Below are 15,897 nucleotides of genomic sequence, written 5' to 3'. Positions count from 1 at the left end.
CATGTGACTAAAATAATGGCTGGAAGCCTTGGCTCGAAACCCCTTAGATGAATAGTATAAGCCATGGCTCAGGGATAGCTTCTCAATACCTCTCATGAGATGGCTCGGCCTCACCTGACATCCACCTGCTCTTGGGGACCTGTGGTCTGGCTGACTTGTTGCAAGGTATGGTTTTACTTTACCCAATAGGTTTTGGTTACAAAAAAGAATAAATAAATAAATAACTACACTGTCTCTGAGCTGCTCATGTGTTGAGATAGAGATAACTTTATAAGGGCACAAAACAGTGAAGCAGTAACAATGAAAGAACTTTGTCAACTAGAATTGTAAGTATATATGTAATGTTCAGTAAAAGCCTTTTACTTAATGGCTCACAAGGTTCTATTTTTAGTTGCTCAACTCCCCAGAGTAGTTTATTTGTGGATAAATTAGCAAGATAATGCTTTTCATATTGCTTATCAGTTTTAGCTTATACTACTATGATTTCCAGAGACCTTCATTCCCAGAAATTATAAAGAAAACTGACTCATAACCAAGATAAAAGCTACAGCAGCATTCCTTTTAAAAAAAAATATATATATATTAACAGGAATTTACCAGGTAAAGAAAATAGCTGTTAGTAATACATTTAGAATACAAATGGACAGAACATTTTATATTTAGATATAGAAGGTGCCAGACTGACAGTGTCTGGTTCCATTTGCATCATCAAAGCCTGTATCCCAATGTATAAACTTAATGCTGCTAGAATTACTTCAACCAATACTTTCTGTACTTGCAGATTAATATACTTAATCCAAGTGCACTGGATACTCTTGGCAAACTGAGTCATGTATGCTTTCCCACACTGCATCCTCAGTATCTGACTACGTCAGTTCAATGCATTGTCTCTCTAAGCCTTGAAAACAGTTTAATATTCGTGGTAAACTAAACAGGTCTTCTACCATGCATATATGTCTCTGATACAAGGTACAGAGCTGGGAGGTGAGGTACTGTGCAAATACCAGGCATCTTATTCTGGAAAGGCAAAATGGGCAGGAGGTCACATTTTTGATAAGCTTACAAGGAAATTATGAAAGGAAAAACCCTGATGAGCACATCACAGACCCGACCGACATAAGAACAGAAGAATTACTGTTGGTGTTCCTCTTGTTTTTTGCAGGTCTGTTAGGATGCTGTACCTTTGTAGTCTATTTGTTAAAGGGGAAGAGTTTACATTATCACATGAAAAAGGAAAATTTACCCCATGTTCTCTAAGTACAGTTAACAATTATTTCTGCATGAAAAAATAAATAAATAAATAAAAGAATCAATAGTTCTCATCTTCAAGAAATCTGAAGCAGCAAAGGCTTCTTTAGAGGGTATCAAGTTACTAATAATGATAACATAATAAGTTCTTCAGGGAATGATAACTCTGGGAATAAATACAATTTCTTCTTACAACTTTTGAGAAAAAAATACAAGTTAATTTTTCTTGTGTAGTACACACACTTCTTCATAAGATGAATTGGCATACTGACCAAAGTTTAGTGCCAGTGGTACTGAATTTACAGGTGCTGATACTATAGATGCTTCAGATTCTTTCTTCAAAGGATTTCAAGTTGCATGCAATTCTCAACCAAAATTACTGCACTAGAGAGAACGAGCAGACAAAAATTATACATGTTCAGAAGTTGCCATTTGGTCTATGAAGTTATTAACAACCATGAGAACATCATTTTAAAAAAAAAAAAAAAATACATTTGGAGGGTTTCTTTAAGCATTTTGAATCTGTTAATGCAGAATAGGGGAAGTAAAAATGGATTATTTCATTCACTAGCACACGATTCTGAGACAATTCATTTCAGTTTGTACTGATGGATGAACCCCAGTACATCAAAACTAGTAAAAGCTTAGATCTGCTGAAGTGTCATCTTGATCTGCCTTGCCACAAGGCAGTACCAAAGTACTCGCTGAGGTTTTGCTGACTAAACTTATGCTGAATGAAGTCCTGAAGGAACTAAAATCTGAGAAGAGAAAGTTTAGACTGTTGACTTGATTACACAAGAAAGTCACAATATTGATTTTTAAGCATGAATTCTAAAAGATTTCTTAAAATGATGGAAGTCCTGCTGACAGTAACCCTCAGTAATACTAAGATCTGTGGAGAGTTATCACAGAATCATCTAGGTTGGAAGAGACCTCCAAGATTACCGAGTCCAACCTCTGACCTAACACTAACAAGTCCTCCACTAAACCATATCGCTAAGTTCAACATATAAACATCTTTTAAAGACCTCCAGGGATGGCGACTGGACCACTTCCCTGGGCAGCCCATTTCAATGTCTAACAACTCTTTCAGTAAATAAGTTCTTCCTAATATATGCCAGTTTGGACAGAGCTTAATCAGTAATGAGAATTGTCCCAGCAGACAGAGCACCTGCATTTAAGAAAAATCAATCAATCAATCAATCAATCAATCAAAAGAGAAGTGGCAATTGTTGAAAAAAAAGTGAAGCTAATGAAAAGGACAACTTTGAATTAAGCTGGTGCAATGATACAAAAAAAGTTACCAGATGTTGGGGGCACACTTTTGCACTTCACACTTCATAAAATATATTTGGTTCTTTGGAAGCTGCGGTAGAAAACGAACTGGAGGTTTTCTCAAGACTTCAGGGTTTGTTTGCTTTCAGTCTAGAATAAATGTGAGAGGAATTAAGAGCCTGAGAATCCAAGCCTGACAAGCTTGCAAGGTTTATGTTTCCAAAGATCTTCTTCCTCTTCATACTGTCATGTAATAATCCTAGAACAATGATATTATTGAGGTTAAAAGGGCAAAAATCCAAGACTGATACCTTCCTATGACTCAGTAAAAGGCACATGCCTGCTGTCTTAAACAGTTGAGCAACAAAGATTATTGAACTAGCGCATAACAAAAAGTGCTTAATTATTTACAAGTGTTTAAAAGAGCAAGAGCTTGAGTTCCTGACTGAGCTCTAAGACTGGCATCTTCTATACCAGAATCTTACAATAAAAATGATGCAGTATAGACTCTGCCATGTGAATCCACATGTGAAATGTATATTTAATCCATTGCTTTTTGAAAGTGAGTTGAGTTTGGTGTATGATATTTTTGCCTAAACTAATTCCTTATGGGTCCCAACTTTTTCTGACCTTAATGGAAGAAGTTTGACATAAACAATGCCATTACTCAAGCAGAACTGTAGGACTTGATCTTTTTCTCTGGTCTTGAAAAAAAAATTTGCTTCTGCAAATTAGCACTGAAGGTCTGAGCAATCCACCATTGCCCTTTTTCCACACATCTCTCTCAGCATTCTCAGTCCTTGCACAGGGTGGTCAGGAACCAGGACAGGCTCCCCAGGGCAGTGGTCATGGCACTGAACCTGCTGGAGTTTAAGGAGCATTTGGACAATGCTCTTAGACACATGGTCTGATTTTTGGGGTCTGACTCTCTCCCATCTCCATAGATGACATTCAGGTTAGTAGGCTGAAGCCCCATGTTTAGCCAGGCTTCAGAAAACTTCTGTTTTCAAGTACAAAAGAACAAGGATTGGGCTTGCTGACTGACATTTTCACAAAGGATTTTCTCCTCGCCAGCATGAGAAGTGATGGCTTTTTTTTTTTTAAACATGGCAGCTGACAGCAGAATATTGTGAATTACTGAGTTTAATTAAAAGCCTTTCACATTGGACACAATGGAAAATTTATATGAGGTGAAAACTGTTTCTCATCATGGGATCTTGCAGCCATTTGTGCTAAGCCAAACAGGTGCAGCTGTATTTTAAATAGACAGTTAAGGTTTCTGAGGCTAAAGGCTAGACCTTTGAACTTGTGTCAATGAACTTATGTAAAGCTGGGATTCTTCTAGAAATAAAGTGACATTAAGAGAAAGCCGCCATTACCTACCTATGGAACAGACATTTCATTTTCTTTATCAAATAGTTTGTGACTTCCTTACAAGAAAACAAAAACAAAACAAAAACACACACAAACAAACAAACAAACAAAAAGCTTCCATTACAGGAAGGTAAGAATTGTATTAGATACAGTGATATAAATGGCAATAGAGTATCAGCCTTCAAACTGTCCACAGAACTTGCTGAAGTAAACATTCCTCTACTTGAGAATCCCTGAAATTTAAGAGTCCTTATTGTACTTTTAAATAAAAATTCCTAAACCACCAGTACTTAAGACTTGATTACCAAGCCCAGACTCCCACCACTGCAGAGCAATTCTGTACTGCACACCTCCAGATCCTGCATGCCAAAAAATACCTCCCAGAGATCTAGGAAAATTAAGGTTTATTGTAAAATACTGGCTACCACAATTACGCTGCAAAAATAAGGGAGTAAGGGATATTAAGGGTATATAAAGCAACTCAGGACTCTGGCTTTTCACTTAGTTGTTAAAGAAACCAAGGATATCACGGCTGATGTGTAACGGAATAATAAGGCGGTCAACCACAGATTAAGGAGTTTCACAAAGAAGTTAAAAAAATAACGATGAAACTCATGCTCTGCTAAGTTCTGAACATGAACCTGGATCAAGATGTCCCACCCTGGGAGAGACCTACCTGTGTGGTCATTCTGGGGTGAGTCTCCAGAGTTTGGTCTCCTAAAGCTGTTCCACTCAGTGAAGACAGCCAAGCACCCACAAATATGAGTTAGTGGAACCCAAATTCCAATCATTTATGTGAGCTGTACATTTCAAATTGAAAATGATGCTTTTCTTCTAAAAGGGAAGGCTCTCTTGGTGGGAAGAGGAAAATTTAAAAAAAAAAATAAAATAAAATAAAAAAAACTTGTCAGACATCTGTTTCTTTTCACATTAGAGTGGGAGAATGAGTAACCTTACTGTTTTCTTTGGTATGGGACTGAGGAGAGCTGGTGAGAATGGGTCTTGATAGAAAACAGGAAAAAATATAAAATAAAAATAAATAAATTTAACAGCCCTGAACACTGAAACAACTGAGTCATGTAGTTCTAAAGATTTTATGGGAAAAAGCATTTTCAGATTACACTCTAAAATCTGCAAAGACTTTCTGAGTCATTTTTGTTTTCCTTCCCAAGCTTTTCTATAATTAGCTAGCTACAATAAGGACTATTTTGTTGCTTAATATTGGTTTAAATGGCCAAATGTTACCCAAATATGTTCATAATTACAAAAAGGGCAACACTTCCCCCCTCCATTTTTTTATGTAGAGTTTGAAAAAAACAAAAAACAGGTACACATGAAAATAATTACAACTCGCACATTGATTTTATTATTCAAGAAATTGAAAATATTTGCAAAAATAACAATTTTATCTCTAACTGCATTTATTGCAGAAATTAAAAATAGAAAATTACTGTTCTACCCTCGGATAGACTTCTCCCTTGGATAGACTTTTTCCCTTGCTGACATACAAAAACTTAATTTACACTTCTCTATGCCAGTATGAAAGGAACAATATGATCTATTCATGTACTCTAATGGGTTATAAATTAGTAAAACCATTGAGGGGAAGGAACCAGCTGTGGCTTGAATTGTAGACAGCAAAATGAAACTGAAGTGGATAACATACTAGGTGCAAGTCTATGTTACAAGACAGAAACTAAAAATTAAAATATTTAATAATATGGAGAAATGCAACAATTTCTCAACAAACTTGTTTCAATCTCAGCCATATTTTCTCAGAAACAATGCATCAATAGAGTACAAGTGAGATAACAATAAAAGAAAGATGTATTTGAAATACTGTATAGGAAAGGCAACGAGTATCAAACACATATATTGTGCAAAAGTGTAAACATAAGTAAGAGGAAATGCTTTTTTTATTCAACACATAACTAAACTGTGAAAGTCTGTGGCCCAAGACTTTGCTGAGTTCCAGAAGACTCAGCACACAGATATTTACTCAGAAAGTGAAATATTTAATATATGTACACCAGCAAAATCCGAAAACACCTTTATTTAAAAAAAAATAAAATAAATCTATATGGATTTGGGAGGCAACATCTTGTATATGCAGTCTATTTCAGAACATTATATTATGGTAGTTTTACTTGTTCCTCTGTAGTAACCTTTACATTATCCTGGCTAGCATTGGCAACCACAGTGGATTGGTCTGTCATATGCACTGGGCTACATGAAACCAAACAAGTTTGTATTAACACTGTTAAGACAATCTTATTCTGATAGAAACATAGAACCACATCAGGACCATCCTTTAGGCTAAAAATAAAGAACAGCATATGAGTACCAGAAAGAAAACTAAATAAAGAACAGGCATACTTATGCATCCACTGGCCATACAATCATTTCATTTTTAAAATCAGAAATAAGAGATATTTTTCAGGTTATTTTCTCTGTCACCTTGTAGGTAGTTTTCGTTATTTTGCAGTACAATCTAAAGGCAAATAAATCTGGATTCTACTGAACTATCCAAGCGTATAGGAAAAGACATCATCATTTTTCATACTTCTTCCAGTCTGAAGGCAAGGTATGACAAAATAAGTGAGACGAGCTTTCAGACTCTGAGAAAACCTGTAACAGAAGGCAGTAGCATTTGTATCGGAAGACACTTTTCCATTTCATCCTTTTGCCAGCCTCAGCCAGTTGATGTATTCTGCTCCCCTGACTAAAGCAGGCCAAGCATGCTTTTGACAGAGCAGGTCCACCCAGTTAGGACACAACGAGGAGGGTGGGGGGATACTGAGGATGCATAAGAAGAGAGAAACCAGAAGGAGAAGTAGGGATTTGTGATTTTTAGAAAGAAGAAGTTAAACAGAATTTCAAAACAAAATTTCTTATCTCTTTCTTACTGGAAGAGATGAGATAATTAAGAAAAATCAGTAAAAAGATACAAACTAGAAAAATGAAGCAGAAGGTTGTGTTCGCTAAATCCTACATACATGTAGATCATGAGGGGACAGTAGAAACACTGAAGACTAGAAGAAAGGGAGTAACAAAAATGATTAACTTAGTTCATGTTTTGATTTTCAAAGATTATGTCAGCAAAGGCAATGAAAAGAATTTTTAAATAGATACCATGCTGAAAGATACAGCTAAAACTCCATTTGTATGGCTAAGATACTTGACTTCATGTATGTATCGAGGGGAAAAATACTATAAACAACAACGAACAACTAACAAACACCACAACCGCAACCAGCAATAAAACAACCACCACAACCACCACCACAACCATGACAACCTGCCAACTACAAACCTGAAACCAATACATCTTTCTGTACAAATGTCATAGGAATTCTGAGCATTGAATGTATGAGGAGGCTTTCCTAAGAAAAGAGGCATCTCCTTACCTTTCAAGAACCTTCTTGTTTAACTACGACTGTCTGTATTCTACACACAAACGCCTGGGGAAAAGCTAATTCCCAAAACAGAGGTTAGAACATCAAGTGCCTAAGTCCAGCATAACATGTTCTCTATACCAAATGAACTTGAGATGGTGGTCTGTTGTAAATACTCTGCTTCAGTAGGCAAGAACGGCAAACAGATTCCATTGCAAAAAGGAGGCAGGCTTTTAAAACCAAACACAGGAAGTGTAACTTACCATTCTCCATACTCGATCCTCAGCAAGAGCCTCGTTAACTCTAGGAGAGAAGCTGATCTAAAAAACACTGAAGAAGGAATATCCACCATATAACAGAGCTCATGAGAAGGGAATAATGAAATTTTCTTTGTAGCCATATTCCCACTTAGGATATCCACTAGGAAATTAAACTACCTAACAGGTAAGTCTTAGTGCTTAAAAGTGCTTAGTGCCAAAAGAAGAGCAACTGAGTGACATTTCACTGTCTGACCTGTGATTCTCAGGCAGACTTTCTATTAAAAAATATCCTTTATGTTCTTCTAGGAGGTTGACACTTTTTTCTGAATCATTCAGCCTACATGTAACTGAAGCCAGGATCCACACCCGTCAGAGGCTTGCAAAACTCAGAAGGCTTCAGATATCATTTATCTATTAAGGGCACTCAGATCTTACTTCCTGCATTTTTCTTTTTTTCTTTTTTCTTTTTTTTTTTTAAGTACTGAAAGCACGAAGGCAGAGAAAGGTAAACAATAGTCTATGTAACCAAAACAAATGGGATGTTTCTTAAGTTTCCACTGAAATTCAGTAACAGCTAAGGGCACAATGCTAAACCCAGCTTTCAATAGAAAATTGTTTTTAGTTTTAAAGATGCTTGGAACAATTAGATTTATTACTGTCATACACCATGCCTTTGACTAAATTTATTTAGAAACAGCAATTTAGCACAGTTAACTTGACACAACATTACCAAATGGAAAATACTGCATTTTTTATACTTAATCCTCTGTTCTCATTGTACTTTTTCATTGCCATTTTGATCACTAACTGTATCACTGGAAGTGGCTTAATAATTACTTATTGCTTCTAGGAGCCTTGGTATAATATGCCTCCTTATTCCTCAGGTTTTCTGGGGAAAAAAAAAAAAAAATTATACAACCACCTGCTGAAAACTTTTAATGCTATTTCAAGAGATAGTTGCTGTTTTAATACAGTCCCCCAAAAGTTCTGGACTAACAATTCAGCAGAACAATCAGATGTTTATGTTGTTCAGTCATAGCACGACAACCAGTCTGTAATGAAAACCAGTTTCTTCACAGAGGTCCTCTCCAACATCAGAATAACAGGACAAACCCTAATGTTTCATAGAAAAACTCCCCAAATCAAGATTTGTATTCAATGCCTTGTACTCCAATGTAATAGAGTTCTTCATTTGAACCTGTTGGTAATTTATTAGATGTTAAACTCTTTAGGTGATTAACATTTATGTTTCAGACACTCATGTCTAAAGATGTTCATTCTGCCATTTTGTAGAAGGTTTAAAATGTCTAACAAACTTTTTCTAAGCGTTTTATATTTATAGGAAGTTAGGCATTTCAAAGCTTACTGTAGTGTTGTAATCAAAATAGCTTTTTTGCACTTGTATAGCTATATGCATGTAAAATCAGTGTAATAAATTGAGGAATTGCATCTTTTATTAAGGAACAAACTAAGGTGTAATAGTTTATATGGTGTTGAATTATATGCATCCTCCACATTTACAAAACAGCCAGTATTGCAGCAAATCTTATATATCTAACAATTACAACCCCAAAATGTTACACAGAATACCTCACATTTGATCTTACATCGCCAGTTGCCATTTAAATTGGTAGAGACAAATTCAAATTTTCAAGATCATAAAGACTTAGTGTTATTTTTTCTCATTCTTTCCAGTTAAGATCTTCCTGTGACTAGGTGGGAAAATACAAATTAAAATAAACTGTGGCTTAAAAAGGAAATAGACAACAAAAAAGAAAATTAAATATCTGCTTATTTGTTCACTACTACTAACAAATACAGTGATAATGTTCAGTCTTATGCCTAATATTTCAGAACCAACAGAATTGTAATACAAGCAAAAGATGCTGTCAAGATGTTGACAAACGGGAGAAAGTGTGTGAAATTACACACAACAAACAGAACTGTGTAACAAAAACAAAACAACAACAAAAAAAAGTCCTGCGAAATGACCTAAAGAGTGGGTGTGTTTAATTTTTTTAGCCTATAAGACCTAAATCTTCAAATATGTATAAAAATGACAGTTGATCCCCATACCTACCAAGGAAAAGTAACTACAATAACTTGCAACAAAGAACACTGGGAAAGTCTTCCCCTTCTTAAGGTAGGGAAATATTGTAAGTCTCCTTTTCAAGACAAGTTACACAAAATATTTGTCAAGAAAATTATAGGCATATTGTATTTTGTTTCAGTGCAAGGGTTGGGCTACTTGACTTCTTGAGGTCTATTAGGACAAGGTAGCACAGCCTTCTGAGAACTTTTCCCAATTCAGTTACGACATGGTTTCAAGTGTATGAGCCCAAGCTCATCCTCGCACATAGTTTTGTTACAAACGTTAAGAAATGTAAATGAAAATACATGGTCCCATTCTTATCCTTAGCACAAATCTAAAATGTGCAAGTTTGGTGCATAACCAAGAAAACAGAAACAGATTTTGCACACCACATCTCAATTTACTGCTTTCATATAGCCCATTTATCGTTTGAATGACATAATAATAGGAGTTTTCTCAAAAATGCCAGAACATGATTCTACAAGATGATGGGATTTTCAGATACATATCACTTGAACTGTGTCCATATTTAGTATATGCTCTGCATGGAGCATAATATGGACATGTTGCATAGCTCAAGAAGCTTTTGTTCCCTCCCTGGCCTAGATGCAGAAGGTAAAAGAAAATGGGTACCTGTGTATGAGTGAATGGGTGGTTATCCACCATCTACTCAGATACACTAAAGCTTCTCTTTAAGTCCTCAGGTCACAAACTTTTTCATCAATAGCTTTACGTTTCAGAGACATCTAGAAAAAAGAATTTACATAGGCACAAGGTGCCTCCGCATAAAATAGTTCACTCACTCTTGAGCAAGACAAGGCAAAAGACTCATTAGGTGGCAACATTTAAATAAACTAAATTATGTCTGCAAAAGCTAGAAATGAGAAAACTCTTTGATACAATAGAATTGTTTATTGCCTCTTCTCACATAAAAATTAAGAGTCTGAAATTAGAAAGTATAGATACTAGAGGCAAGCACTCCCACTAGAAACCATCTAGCAACTAGTTTCCCAGGGGTGCTGCCCTGAAGTACCATGCGCTGTGAAAGAGAAATTCTTCGTTCTCATCCTGACACTGTATTCATGTTGCTGCCATTTGTCTCACAGGTCTGGAGAACTGTTAGAAGCGAAATATCTTGGTAGCAATCCAGGAAAGATAAGGGATTCTGACAGGTCTAGGCAGACAAGCATGCAAAAGCGGGAGTTTTAATGGAATATACTATGAATATATATGTATACTCAATACTGACTCTTATGCATTAAGTTCCCTGTGTTATTCAATGCTTTACCATTGTAAAACTGATATCTAATAGCCATGGCAAGACACGTGACATAAAATGTCTCTTTGCTGTTAACTCTGATATGTTTTTTTCCACACCAGTGAGTTGTGGCATTGTAACCTCAAAGCTATAATACAGAATGTGTTACCAAATGATCAGTGGATCTCAGGGGCAAGTAAAACAAAATCTTATTTTGTTAGTGCATGAAAAGGTCTGAAAAACAAGTAGATGTTGAATAGAAGTGGTATTTACATACCACAAAAAGAAGCAATGTGTGAAGGTAAACATGATAAATTAATTCTAAATTATTTGAAAGTATGAACATCTTTAACACTACCTGTTTGCAGATATAACAGAGAAGTCAAACTGTTTTGTTTTGTTTTGTTTTGTTTTTCTAATTTAATTCTCCTTAAGCCTAAAAAATGCTTAAAAGATCATGCTGATTCTTTACAAAACTAATTTGGCAAAAAGTGCTGTCTGCTTACTCTTTAGGTAATGTAAGTATGAGATTTGAATGCCATACTAAAACACCTTTTTGAAAATGTGTTTTTCTAGCATGTACTCTTGGCATAAAACACACAGAATATGACAAACCCTAGCTTAAAATGGTTACGTTCAAAGACTCCAAACATTATTTCTAGGTGGGTACAGAAATCCCAATGGAAAAAAATCAGTAACCACTGACCAGTGGTTTCTTACAGCACAGTAACCTCCTTATGCAACAATAAGCCCTCCTCATTGCTTTTGAGCTATCCCAGACCAGAACACTGATGTTCCTGGAGTTCAGTGCTGGCTGGGCAATCTGAAAGTGCTATCGTAGAGGTACAGGGCAGGCCCAACTTCGGAGGTGTCTTTAGAGAAGCAGGTTTAAGCAGAGCTGTTCAGCAAATAATCCGTACCAAAGAACTCATGGCATTTTCTCCTCCCGTATCTCACTTTGCTTTGTGCCCTTTAACCACAACAGTACTAAATACACAATGCTACAATTTCATCCCGAAATATACATATTTTCTAGAAAAATCTATTGTGGAGTGATGGAAACATCATTTTTCATAAGGTTTACCTGCAATGCAACTGGTTTTCTGCCAATAATTACAGGACTAAAAGTATTTAAAATACAAAATAATTGTCAAATATGATGATCTCAATTCCTATTCTCTTCTATTCTAGATTGCAATACTATTTGTATATACTTTCAATACTGTGCTTTTTTTTCCCTAGTTCTCTTAAAATACTCAGTGTATAAAGGCCTTCCCAATTCAGTAAAACAAACAAACAAACAAACAAACAAAAAAACACCATAGTAAATCATAAAAATTCCATTCTTAATGTACTGATTTGGCCTTATTTTAACCAAAGCAATGTCTGTCTTTTAAGTTATCATGCAGGGAAAAAATTCTGTAAACATGACTCTCTGTTTGTTCCCAAAATCTCTATCAAACTATCTTCTACAGCAGCCTCATCATAAGAAAAGAAATGAGACTGAAAAAAAATGAATAAAAATAAACAAGGAAATGAAATATATTTGAAGTTGTTTACATTTAATTTATCTTTCTTCAAAATTGGTGGTTACTGATGCAACAGAGGGCTCAAGGAAAAAAATCTCAAATCCTCTTCCAAACAGCCACTACAACTGGGCTGCACAGGAGTCTATTGGCATTATAAATACAAATGCCAATGAATTGCCATGCCATGGGAAATAGGAAGGATTTTGAATGTTGTGATATTAATGAGGTGTTCAGTAAATAGCTCCAACTGGAAGGGAATTTTGTTCCCCTCTCCAACATGAAATTCATTTAATTATATCAAAATATAAAACTTGTCTGAAGGAACAAGTAGTTGATCAAAAACATTATTAAAGTTTTTGTTGTTGTTGTTGTTGTTGGTTTTGGTTTGTCTGTTTGGTTGTTTTTTTCATTCTGTGGGAGAGGACAGTGAAGCATTTAGCTTACAAATGCAATTGCAAAAATTAGGAAAATAGTAGATTACAAAACCGGAAAAACACTACTACAGAGAGCCATTCCAACTGAGCAAAGGATTGTTCTTCTGTTAAAAATAATGAGTGTGAAGTTATTGCAGAATAATATCCTGCTGACAGGACCAAATGGCACAGCAACAACATGAGAGAAACGGGACCTCACCACAGGAAATGCCCTCTTCTCCAACCTGTGACAGATCACTTGTCCTCTTGTGACAGGTACTATCTGTTGATTAACTTCATGGGAATAGTGTACAATATAAAATGCAAGTACAATATAAATGTTTATTTTGAAGCAATGCCAAGTGGTAACCAAAATAAAGCTTCTTAGCATATGCTTTTGAGTAGAGATACTGACAAACAATGAAACAGCTTGGTGGATGGACAGTGCTCTTGTCTACTAGGCTATCTACCTGAAAGCAGCCCATTTCACAAAAGAACAATTGATACGAATTTTCCCTATTAACAAAAAAAAAAAAATTTTTTTTTACTTGAAATGACAAGATCGAGCTCACTGCCCAAGGGTACTGAAGATTTTACAGTAAGTTAGACAAAGGGTTAGTCCTCGTGTTATTACAAGTGGCTGATGAGGATAGGGAAATCTATGATCCTGGATATTACTGCAAGCCACTTGGCCCCATTTTTCCCCATATACATTTGGTTTTCATATACATTCGATGATAATTTGGATGATATGTTTGAAGGAATGGGTATTTCAAGGAGGTACATAGGAAAGAACTACATGTGACAGAAGTAAAGCTGTTCATTGCAGAGCCTTGTCAGATAACTGGGATCCCAATTTAGTTTAGTTTAAGATAAGTTCTGTAGAAAAGTTATGAAAGTGAATCTGGAGAAAGTAACTGTTTGGATAGCTTATACACCTGCATTAAGAGAGAAGAAACCATGTATTTGATAACCTGAATAATTCCGATATATAGGACAGGACAGGACTCGCAGTATTTTTACAATACCAAAGTGGATAGGAACTGCTGAGAATTTTAATGCTCAAATTAGAAAGGAGATGTTTTTTAATATACTGGTGCATGTTGATAACCCAGAGACTTCACGTACTGAAACTAATGGGACTAATAAAAGGTTTTTATAACACAAGAGCCATTATATCTATGGCAACAGCAACTTTGAATGAGAGAGCAATATCAATGGTTAGAGACTTGGGGAAAAAAGCTGCAAAGGTACATAAAGGATCTCATGTAACAACATGATTCAATAAGGGCACACAAAAACAGCTTGACTTTGGCGATGTCAGTATCAGGGACTCACTAGAGGGAAAGAACCTCACTCTGCAATCTCAGTACTCGTTACTTCAGAAAGCCAAACAGCCAGGGCATCCCCAGTGAATAATTGCTCCCACCTTATGGCTTCCTCTTACTGGGCCAGCTGTGACAGCACATGGAAATGATCAGAAAACCCTCTTCAAAAGTTATGTACTTCATAAGAATGCAAATATAAGACACTTGGAAACCATTGCAATGTCTTTGGACAATTTTCCCACAGGGCATTTGGGCATTCTCATTTCCAAACATTGGAGTGTATAATAATTTTAATTCATATCATTAGGCATGGGGATAGTGATAATTACTCTTGAACAGAAGAGTGCATGTAGAAGAGATGCTAATTTTCCTGGAAGTGATGAGATTAAAAAAGAATCAGTAGCAAAGCCCAGTTAGCACATCCTCGAAATTCAGAACAGTTCCTCACAGCAGAGAAGCTGTGAGGCTGGAAGGCTGTGAAATACTGGTATCACTTTTGAGATCAGCATCACAGGCCTTTATGTAAAACACCATCCTGACTAAACGAGCTCAAGCAAACCAAGTCCAAAAGGGTGGTATATGTGTGTGAGTTGTCGCTATGCTCAGAGACTACTGATAAGCAGCCCAGCACTTATAAAAATCAGAGAAAATAAGGGCTTCATATGTTTTGGTAAACTGATGATAGGCAGTCTAATATGCAAAAATCACTATTAGATTGCTTGTTTTGCTATGAAAAGGGAAGAAAAAAAAAAAAAAAGTTTTTTTTTTCAGTTCCTTTTCCAAGAAGCCATACTCCTACATTAGTCAAAGTGAAGTAAGATTGTGGTGACTAACAAAAATCGTATATATGTAAATATGCTGCAATATCTGGATAAACTTCAATCTTAATAAAAGAGGTAAGATAAAGTGATACATCAGAAGAAAAGGTAAGTAGGGGGGTAGAAAGTTTAAAACACCACTTGTTCCTATAAGCAGCCATTACTATGCACAAACATCTGAGTTTCTAAGAGACAGAAATTACTATTACAAATGGTTGCCTGAGGATCAGCAGAGAGTGAACAGGCAAAAACAGAGAAGCTACTCACCATTCAGCAACATGATAATGAAGTGGGAGTACAGCCAGTTAAGATTAAGGGGAAGAAATAGTGTAGAAAAGAGTAGAGATAGTGGAGGAATGAGGAATTTTTTAACAGAGAGGTTGCATGCAGTAGCAACAGGAATCATTCTGACACAGACTTGCTATTCAGACCAAAGTTTCTATGTTACACAGAAAGAAGCTAAACGTGTCCAACTGATATTAAAAATATATATGTCTTCAAGATCCTAATCCCTGTTCTAGTTTTTTTGAGCACTACTAAGGTAATAAGAGGTACTTTAATGACACTGGCATCAAGACAGTCCTGAAAAGTACTCAGGCTTACACTATACCTATGAATTCCCCACTGCTTACTCCTTTATGTAGTCTCGTTTTAACAATGGTTTAAGGCATCTACCTGAAAACAAACAGGTTTTACGAACAGGAAAACAGTTGGTATGCCATTTATAATCAAGCTTTTGGCAGCAGATTGAAAATTTTACCTCACATACCATCCAGAGAGATTTGGCAAAGTGGACACGATGAACACAGATGTAAGAAAATAAATTATCTGCAGAAAAGCAGCTGAAATTAAATGCTTTCCATCTATTTCCATCTATTATAAATCCATTAGAGCAATGACTTAAAAA

Source organism: Anas acuta, chromosome 1 (assembly GCF_963932015.1).
Source record: "Anas acuta chromosome 1, bAnaAcu1.1, whole genome shotgun sequence".
Classification (NCBI taxonomy): domain Eukaryota; kingdom Metazoa; phylum Chordata; class Aves; order Anseriformes; family Anatidae; genus Anas; species Anas acuta.
The sequence above is the reverse complement of the archived record's forward strand: the minus strand, read 5'-3'. Positions refer to the sequence as shown.